Source organism: Chenopodium album, chromosome 3, assembly GCF_948465745.1.
Source record: "Chenopodium album chromosome 3, dcCheAlbu1.1, whole genome shotgun sequence".
NCBI classification, from domain to species: domain Eukaryota; kingdom Viridiplantae; phylum Streptophyta; class Magnoliopsida; order Caryophyllales; family Amaranthaceae; genus Chenopodium; species Chenopodium album.
The window spans coordinates 53,315,851-53,325,574 of record NC_137836.1 but is presented as its reverse complement, the minus strand read 5'-3'; the positions used below and the strand labels follow the sequence as shown (position 1 = coordinate 53,325,574).

General features: G+C 42.6%; 1 non-coding gene across 1 annotated transcript; it reads right to left on the bottom strand.

The window, feature by feature from the left end:
• Positions 1-296: 296 nt before the first annotated feature.
• On the bottom strand, positions 297-379 carry LOC145626093 (small nucleolar RNA R16). Its single transcript, XR_014110959.1, has one exon. It is a non-coding gene; the product is annotated as a small nucleolar RNA R16 (small nucleolar RNA).
• Between the last annotated feature and the right edge of the window lie 9,345 nt (positions 380-9,724).

Sequence of the window (9,724 nt, the reverse complement as noted above, 5' to 3'; positions counted from 1 at the left end):
CCATCAACTAATACAAATTTATCTTCAAATTAAACCAGGTTGTATAATTATACAAAGCCTTCAAGATCAGATCTAATAGTATAATTTACTCCTTTAATAATTTCTCACCAACTAAAAAAATCAATAAAAGAAAACCCATATTAATGGGACAAATTACCTGAAAAACTAACTAGCAGCAACAAGAACATGAACACTCGAATCCAACTAGACAGGGGGGAAAAGAACACCATCAACTACAAGATGTAAAAGGGAATAACTTCCATAAAATACAACTAAAACTAGAGATTAAAGAAGAAAAAGACATCAGATAATAAGCGATTTTTTATCAACACCTAATAATTTCAATTTTAACCATAAGTTTGTATCGCCACCTGCCAGTTTATCAGAAAATTATTAACAAAAAAAAAATACAATTCAGATTGTAGTTAAGTTACAAGACATTAATTCGAGTTTTAAAACAATAAATCATGAATATAATAGCAATTTAACGATTAAAAAAAAAAAGACGATTTAAGCGAGTGAAATACCTGGAGAATATGTGATCGACGAATTGAATCAGCGAAAACCTAAATCGAATTACTGAAAAGAAAACCTTGAATTTGAAGGTATAATGATTCAATCCAAGGAAGACGAAGAAGTTGCGACGATTTCAATGGAGGATTTGAAAGTATTTAGGACAACAAAAATGGTGATTTGAGGAGAGATAGAAAAAAATAATTATATAAAAATGAAGTTAAATGACTAGAAGGGAAGAAGCTAAGAAGTGTCGGCGGCTTCATTAGGGTTGGGCGGAGGTTTTGAAGAGAGAGAAAGGAGAATGAGTTTGAACTTTGAAGGGATTTAATAATAATTAAAAAAACAAAAAAAGTAAAAGTACCATGTAAGAGACCCGTCAAATGAAGGTGGATCTATTAGCAATGAAGGGATTTTCTTCTCTTATCAGAAATGTGGGACCTAATAAAATGAAGAGACCCGTTAGGTTTTGTAACAGGTCTCTTATTTTTTACTTTTTTTTCTTATATACATAAGAGACCCGTTATAATTAAAATTGGGTCTTTTACATCAAATAGACCCGTTAGTTAAATAACGGGTCTATCATTTGGGGTCTATTTTCCAAGTTTTGTAGTAGTGATTGTTGTTGTACTCTGTTGCTTCTGCAACTTTTTTCCTTAAAGGTACTTATTTTGTACCTTCTATTGTTTGTATTTTCCCAATTTTGCTTCTTTTTACTTTTTCTTCGCAAGATTGTGCCTTTTGATTCTTCCCAATTGTCGCTATTCCCATTTCTTCTCTCTTATTGTTGTATTTGCATTCTTGGCTTTTTTTTACTTATTCCTTCATTGTTTCTAAACTGATTCTTTGATTTTCTTGTGCCCCATTGCTTTTTCCTTCCTTTGCGGGCCTGTATTCCTTTGTAGATTTCATAATTCCTGACGCCTCTGATAGTCAGAATATGAGTGAGCCTTAAACGGCCACAGGATCGGATTCCTCCTCTTCCCGATCTTCTTTTTCAGGTGAGCGTTCTGCGCACACTTCTTCTATTTCTCCTACTCCTTTACAAACTGTTATGCCTCCTGAACTTCCCCCCGCTGCGAGCGGGAAGGGTACTGCTGCGACTCCTGCTGCTGCGTCTGGGTCAGGCAGTAGTCGTTCCGCTGAGGGTAGTGCATTTTGCCCTTTCTAGCGTATACCCCGTCTTGATTTCTTTGATCCTTACTGTGAGTGAGTGCTTACGCTGGATGGGGTTCCCTTATCCCATCTTACTCGCCTGAGGTTGCACGCAATGCGCCATAAAATGTTGGCTGATGCTGTTAAGGCCAATCCCCCTGACGTGTCTCTTGTTAGCCTCATTCCCCATGTTCAGCCTTTAAACAGTTTTGCTTGACTTGATGACATGGCTGACATGCATCAGTTTGATCATTATGTAGTGCGCGGTGGGAATACTAGGACTGTATCACCTTCTCCTTCCCCAGCAGTTCAATCAAGTAGAATGGCTGAGTCTCTTGGTGACCGCTCATACTTTGACTGTCAGCCCACTTATGTTGTTGAGCCCGTAGAGGAGGGCAACACTGAATTCTTCCTTGATTACAAGTGTTATGGGCCTAAGAATTGTGTGCTAGATTCCAGTTGGCGTAAGGACGCTGAGAGACTGGGCCTGGCTGCTGTTGGGCAGAAGTTTTACGGTTTTGGGGAGGGCTACGAGCTGGTTCTGCCTGCTAACGGTGCGAAGTTATCAGGCCCTCTTGCAGGTCATATTTATGTGTTTGCCTCGCAGCTAGACTTGGGCTTGAGGTTCCCCTTGGACCCTACCTTAGAGAAGCTACTACGTGCTTTTAACATCTGCATATCTCTGGTGCACCCTGCCTCCCTTCATACCCTGATTTGTCTACTGTGATTTTTGAGGTTTCGAAGGTACCCTGAGTCCCTGCATTTGTTCAAGTCTCTCATGAGCCTGAAAAGATCACCCTCTGGAACTGAGTTAGGGTGGTACTATGCCGCTCCCAAAGAGAGTAGAATCTTGCCCTACCCAAAACTTGGGCGTTTCAAGGACTGGACTGGCAAGTTCTTCTGGGTGAGGGTGCCTTCCAATTTTGCTGCTCCGCGCAACTTTAGAGAGATTCGCACCAACATGGCTGGGGTCACAGTTTCTCCCTCTGAACCTGCTCGTGAGACGGAAGCTTTTGAGGCTCTACAGGGAGCAGGGACAGGTGACTCCAAGTTTCCCAAGGTCTGGCTTCCCAACTCTATTTATATCGTTGGTAATGAGCAGCTTTCTGCCATGCGTTTTTGCCGTACACATGAGTCTGGTAAGCTCTTTCTGCCTTCTGCCTTTTTTTTGTTTTCTGTCTTTTCTGCCTTATTTGACTTTTTGTCATTTTGCGTTTTTAGGCTATGACAAGTTGGACAAACGCATGCTCGGGCTAGCTGATAATTGGAAGGACCCTTTGACTGCCACTCTTGAGAACCCTCCTCAACTCTTTGATACGCTGGAGGTGTTTGCGGGTTCCCTGAAGGGCGAGGTGTGTTTGGCTCCTGCTGAGCTGCGGGCTGCTGTTAGCACCGTGGCTACTGGCGAGCGTGCTGGGTCCAGCCGCGCTGAGCCTGAGCCTTCGTCTTCTACTGTTAGGAGTAGGCGTGATACTCGCCCTACTCCTCGAAAGGAGGCTTCAGATTCTGAGGCGTTAGTGGCGCCTACTGCTTCCCCTGAGAAGTAGTTTGTCGCGGCTTCCGGCCGGGTGGCACCTTAGACTTCTGCTGCCAAAAGGCCACGTGAACAAGCTTCTGAAGAACCAAAGGCTACTGCCGATGATTTTGCTGACAGTGTTCTCTAGTTTCCCTCTGAGGGGATTGAGACCACTGCTGCGGGTGAAAAACCCGTTTCCTCTACTGAGCATGTTCTGCTCTTTCCTACTTCTACTGATGATGATGCTGCTGCGAAGGGCATTGCAGTTCCTTCTGTTGCAGCTACTGATTTTCAGCTCCCTGATGAATCTATCATGGAGCTTCCAAGGATTCCGCCGCGTTCCTACGGGCTGAGGGGGCGGCTCCGAAGCGCTACCCGGGGTGGGCTCTCCCGAGCTGCGGGCTCTCTCTAGCAGGATCGTCCAGTGATTGACTTGGAGGACGATCCTGTGTCTTCTATCCCTACTAGGGATGAGCCAGAGGCGAAAAAGGCTCGCACTTCTCCTGGCCCAGACCTTCTTGCTTCCACGTCTGCCAACACTGGACTTCCAGGTGGGAACGTTGGTGGGGGAGACACTCAGAACTCCAGTGAGCTTAACCGCTGCGTTCATTAGTTCTTGGGTGATGCCTTTGAGAATCCTCTTTCTGCGTCCTCACTCTCTGCTGAAGGGACTTTTCGCCCTACTGGGGCCATTGAGTTTGCTGAGGTCCCTATTGACATTCATCTTCGCCCAATACTCTGTCCTTCTGGAGCTGAGAACACACCCTTTCGGCCTTTGATGAATGTGAGGGTTGATGAGTCTTTAATTGTAGACAACCCTCAGAAGGGTGGTACTCTAGGATACCGCCTGACTCAGGAGGTTCGTCTCCCTGCAGATTCTATGCGCAGCTCAGTCAGCCTTCCAGCAGCTACTGCTTGCCATGATTTGCAGAAGGTTAGTCTCTGCTTTTGGCTTTTCTTTTTCTCGTTTCAGCTTTTCTATGCTTGTTTTGTTGCTGTTGTCTTGTTTTACTTATTATTGTACTTCATTTTTTTATTGTTACCTTCTTTTGTTAACTCCCACTTTGGCTAACTCTTCTTTTCTGCTTTTCTTGCAGCTTGTTATGTCTATGGGGGATTTGTCCAATGCCTTGCTGTCAGTGGAGAAGGAATATCAGAACCAGGGTATAACTTTTTCCTAGAAGACTCTGGAGGTTCAGCAGGCTCAAGCTGAGAGGGATGCTATGGCCAATGAGGTGAATCCGCTGAGGGAGAAGGCGGATGCCTTGTGTAGGTAATAATTTCAAGCCTTTAAAATCCCACTAGCTTGAACCCCACTGTGATCATACACTAAAGTACGGCGATCACTTGAATTATAATCACAATTAACCCTAACAAGATTATTAATTATCTTATTGAGCGTGGTTGCAAATACCAATTCCCTTTAAACATGCAATAAAGGTGATCAAGCAATAACAATATAAAATAATATGTGTCAAGCAACATAATAAATAATCAACATCATTAATAATAATAATATCAATCATAATTATAATCATGTTAAAGCATAGCAAGATCCTAGGCATGATACTAACAAGATTAATAACAAACCCTAGCATGTCACTAAGCAATAAAAATCAAAGCTTTAATCCTAACATGATACTAACAATCATAAGTATTAGGAAGAATATAGGAAGCATCGTACTTTTAATCATACTTGATATTAAAATTACCCTAGACATGATACTAGGAATCATAATAACAATCTAAACATGATATCTACATCATAATATCAATTAATCAATTAAAGCACTTACTTGGATGCCTCGTACCTCTTTCTAATAACAAAATACACACGTTAGTAACTTCAAGGAAAATAATAATCAAAGCAATTAAATTAAATAATGTAAAGAGAGATTTGGGACCAAACCCTCAGAAATTAAAACCTTTCACGTCTAGGGCGAAGGCAACTTCGAATATGGCTAGGCGTATCAAGATCTTGCGAATGCGGAATTTTGTATTCGAGAAAACAAAGTTTTAGAAAAGAAAGAATGAATGATTTTAAGAAGAGAATTGAAGATTCTTGGTGAATGAATATTGATAATCCGTCCATGAAAACGGAGTTTTTGATACGATATTTATAGAGAAAATCATCCAAAAAAGATAATTTATCAAAACAGAGTCTGAAGACCACAAAACCACTTTGGCGCCAGACCTGGCTAATTGGCGCCAGGACCAGTGGCTAGCGCCAGTCGCTAATGCTGGCGTCTGGCGCCAATCCTGGTTCCAGGCGCCAAGGCCTGGGGTTGGACGCCAAATCGGCTTTCAACGCGTTTTCGAAAATCTGATAAACTTACCGTACTGGAAGATAAAATAATATAATTTCAGTCGAAAATGCTATTTGATCTAATTAAAACTCTGAAGAGTCCTAATTGAATTAAGAATGATAAGAACCTTCTAGAATGTTCGATAAGACTAAAAACCATTCCTAATTGCATTAGGAATGATAAATTATATTAGGCCCTCCCCTAGATCATTAGGCCGTACTTAAAACTCAAACCGGGCCCAGTTTAGTAAATTGGCCATAAATTCCTCAATATTCATCGGAATTGGGCTTATAATATATCGTTGGAAAGGTCTTTGCAAGACCCATCCAACTACACCACTATTGGACCCATATCATGGAACAACCAACTGGATTGGCTGCTTTCTTAAAATAAAGTTTTCAAAAACAAAGAGAAGAGAAAAAGAAATAAAACTTTCCGCAAAACTAGACCTTTCCACACTTTCGTTTCATTCGATTCTGATTCGACGTGAAAGGCACTCATCACCGGGTTTGGTTTTGGGGAGACACAAATGGGTGTCTACAGAAGCCCCCACTTTGACTGAGTTTGGAGAAACGCGAGTTTCGAAAACGAAAGTCAAAGTATCGATAGGGACGAAGAATGATTCAGAACGTTCTCCGATCCTAAATCAATCTTGTAACGCCGATACCTGCAAAACTAGCATAGTTAAACAGATAAAAGAGTTAAGAAACGCGTATCTTGCACCGTCGAGCACACGTCTCTGAAAGTAACCACATGTTGCCGCTTTGCTGTTGTTTTGACGACCTCCTGCAAGCTAGAGAATGCCATCCCGCTTGAAAACTGCTACGCCTTGTAACTGCTTCCAAATTAGAAGATTGCTTCGCCTGAAACTATCCTCTCCGCTGTGATAATATTCCACGTCCAAGGGAATATCATCGAAAATTATTTCTCTTGAAATAATTCTCATCCGCATTATGATCATCTTCCATGCCTCAGGAATTATGATCGAAGACAATTTCGCCCTGAAATTACCTTCAGTTGTTTGTGACAACTTTCCGCAAGCTAGGGAATGATGTCGAAGACATCTTCTCTTGAATTCATCCTCATTTGATGCGATAATTTTCCAAAGGAAAATACCGAAGATCCACGCCTGTCGATCTTTAAAAGTTCGCTGAACTTTGCTTTTTCTATGCATGTACATCGGCGCTCTTTGCTCTTGAACCTGTATATCGGTGCCCTTTGCTCTCGAACCTGTATGTCGGTGCCTTTTGCTAATGAACCTGTATGTCGGTGCTTTTTGCTAATGAGCCAATGCTTATGCGCTCTAAGCTTAGTGAGACGATCTTTTATCAGGTCGATCACTTTACGTAATCAAGCCGATTACCTAATCATGTCAAATTGCTTAAAGGGGCTAACTGGCGTACCAAGGAACCCAAAATATATTGCAGAAGGCTAGCACAACCTCAACAGGTGGTTGGCTGCTTTGGCGTCGCTGAAAAACAATCAGCGCCAGCCTTATGGCATTAGCGCAATGCGCTGAAATTAGCGTCTGGCGCCAAGCACAGAATGTGACGCCAATGCCTAGGGACTGGCGCCAGCACGGGAATCACTTTAAATTCCCGTTTTCAGTTCATTTCGTGCTCTGGTTTGTTGCGAACGCTGCTCGAAAGAAGTCGAAACTTCAATTAATCGTTGCTCATTCGTTTCTCAACCGAATTTGCTCAAATTGGTTGCAAATCAAAGCTCTTCTCATCCATATTCCCGATCTATGTAAGTTTTCCTCCAACTCACACCGGTTTTTATGAATTTTTGGCATGTTCATTCACGAATTTCATGAAAATTCGAAACTTACAATGCCCAATTTGCTTTGTTTATCAAGTTTTATGCCATGAAATTGCTTGTTTATGTTTGTATATTGCTTTGGGAATGATTTGAGACTTGTTTGACTCAATTTGGTGAAGAAACGAGCAATCCGCCATTATTAGACCTCTTAAGGTCGTGAAGAACAATGTGGCTTGTTCTTGATGTTTTTGCTAGCAATTCATGTTCAATTTGTCGCAATAATCACCATAGTGTTGCAAGAAATTGTTTGATTGTTTGAAAAAATGCTGTCATGCTCAATTTCAATTTGTGCTCTGTTTTAGTACTACGTACTCTGTTTTTGCGAACATAGTATCATGCGGCTAGGCAAACCTTAGATACTATAGAACCTTAATTTATGATGATTCTACACAATGTAGCATGGCTAGACAAAGAGGCTCAGGTTCACGGTCCCGAAACACTAGACGGGAGCATGAGTCCGTGGAGGACAACACTACACCGTCCACTTCGCTTGGTCGGTTCCTGCTCCTCCACCACGTCACATGTTCGACGAGATAGAGTTGTCGAGCATGGCTGAGGAGTCTGGTTCCCTCTGGCGGTCCCATGTGATCCTTGGGCGGAGTTATGCTGAGGAGCTACTTCCTTTGTTGGCTCCAGCCCCTGTACCGGCCGAGGATGTGAGGGTAAGATCCTTAACTTTTTGTTTTTCGCTGAATAGCCCCTAAGTAATACCTTGCTGATTTCTTTCTGTTTCATCAGGATGGTCCCACTGAGTTTGTGCCACCTCGTATGTCCATCCACTACCAGGGGATGTACGGGCTGATCGAGGAGATGATTTCTCCGGCTCCTGAGGGCGAGCGCTTTATGGAGCGGTCGATTCCTCGTCACCAGACTAGGGTAAGCCTAGTTCTAATTCAGAATCTTGTATTTAGTTATCATGCATTTTACTGACTTGACTTTCCTTAACAGTTCTCACGCGAGGTGGTTTCGGCTATGGCACGATGCATAGATGCCTTCCGGAGCCAACTCGTTCGGATGAGGAATGCAGCTACCTGTCGTCGAGACGACGCGGTCCGAGAGGTGACTTTTCTTTACTTATTATTTTCTGCACTATGCTTCAGTTTTTACCGTGTTTCTGATTTAATTCTTTTTGCAGGGTCGGCCGATTGCTTCTCACACCCGTACGAGGCCTGAGGGGCGGAGAGAGCCGGCGAGGTCTAGCTCGAGACGTCGTCGCACTTCGTCCGGAGGTAGAGGTGGTCGTTCTGAGGCTGCTCGAGCCGACGTTGCTGAGGGCTCAGGGTCTTCTTCTGAGGGTGCTCCTGCTGCACCGGTAGGAGAGGCTACCTCGACTTTCAGAGGTGGTGGGATGCACGAGGTTGGCTCGTCATCGCAGCAACCTCCGCGGTCTCAGCCTCAGGTTGACCTTGGCTGGAGCGGTCCTGTTTTGAGTTTCCCTCCTCCTACGGAGGCTGGAGCTGGTGCTGAGGCCGGAGCTGGTGGAGAGGTAACTCCTCGGACGGCGCAGTTTTATGGCATGATGGGCCTACGTCCTCCGGCGCCGTAGTTTGCTTTTGTATATGTTTTTATATTTTGACTTTTTATAGAACTTTGCCTTTGACTTATTATTTAGACACTTTGTACTTTATTTATCTATTATTATGTTAGTGTATGTTAGTGTGTGCAAATGTGATAACAATTTTGCGCAAAAAAATTTCGTCATTTTTATTATTGATGGAGGGTATTATCCGACTCTCTCCCCCAAAAAGAAAATAAAAAGGAAAAATAAAATGGAGGAAAAAAGCTGATATTTGAAAATTAATATAAAATTCAAAAATAATTTGCTATATTTAATTAATTAAGAAAAGGATAGAAAGATATTTAGAAGAAATTAAAACGGGGTCATAAAGCCATTAACCGACTCCAATTTAATATCAAAACGCAAACTGAGCACGCACGGCTGTCCTGCTGACTTGGCGCCAGCTGGCGCCAGCCTGTGGCGCGTGGCGCCAGGCGCTACAAATAGCGTGTGGCGCCATAAGCTGTTGTGTGACGCCAATATCGGGGTTTTGACGCCAATGGACGCTGACTCCGTATTTCATTCAGATTGAAATTCCTCATAATTTGTGCATAAATAGCCCCCTGCTCAGCCGATTCTTCTCATAATTCCAGCGAAAAAATTATTCTTCTCTTTTAAAAAAAATAATAATCATCATGTCTTTAGCCGCTAAAACCTTCACCCAATATTGTCATGAATGGTGTCGATCTCTTAATGCTAAAGAAAGAAAAGAATTGGATTTATTTCACTTGGGGGGAATTTTTGGCATTAAAGGGGTAGATCTAGACATAGACTTCATACATACCGCTTTAGAATATTGGAATATTGAAACACATTGTTTTAGAATAGGGTATGATGAAATTAGCCCTTTGCTAG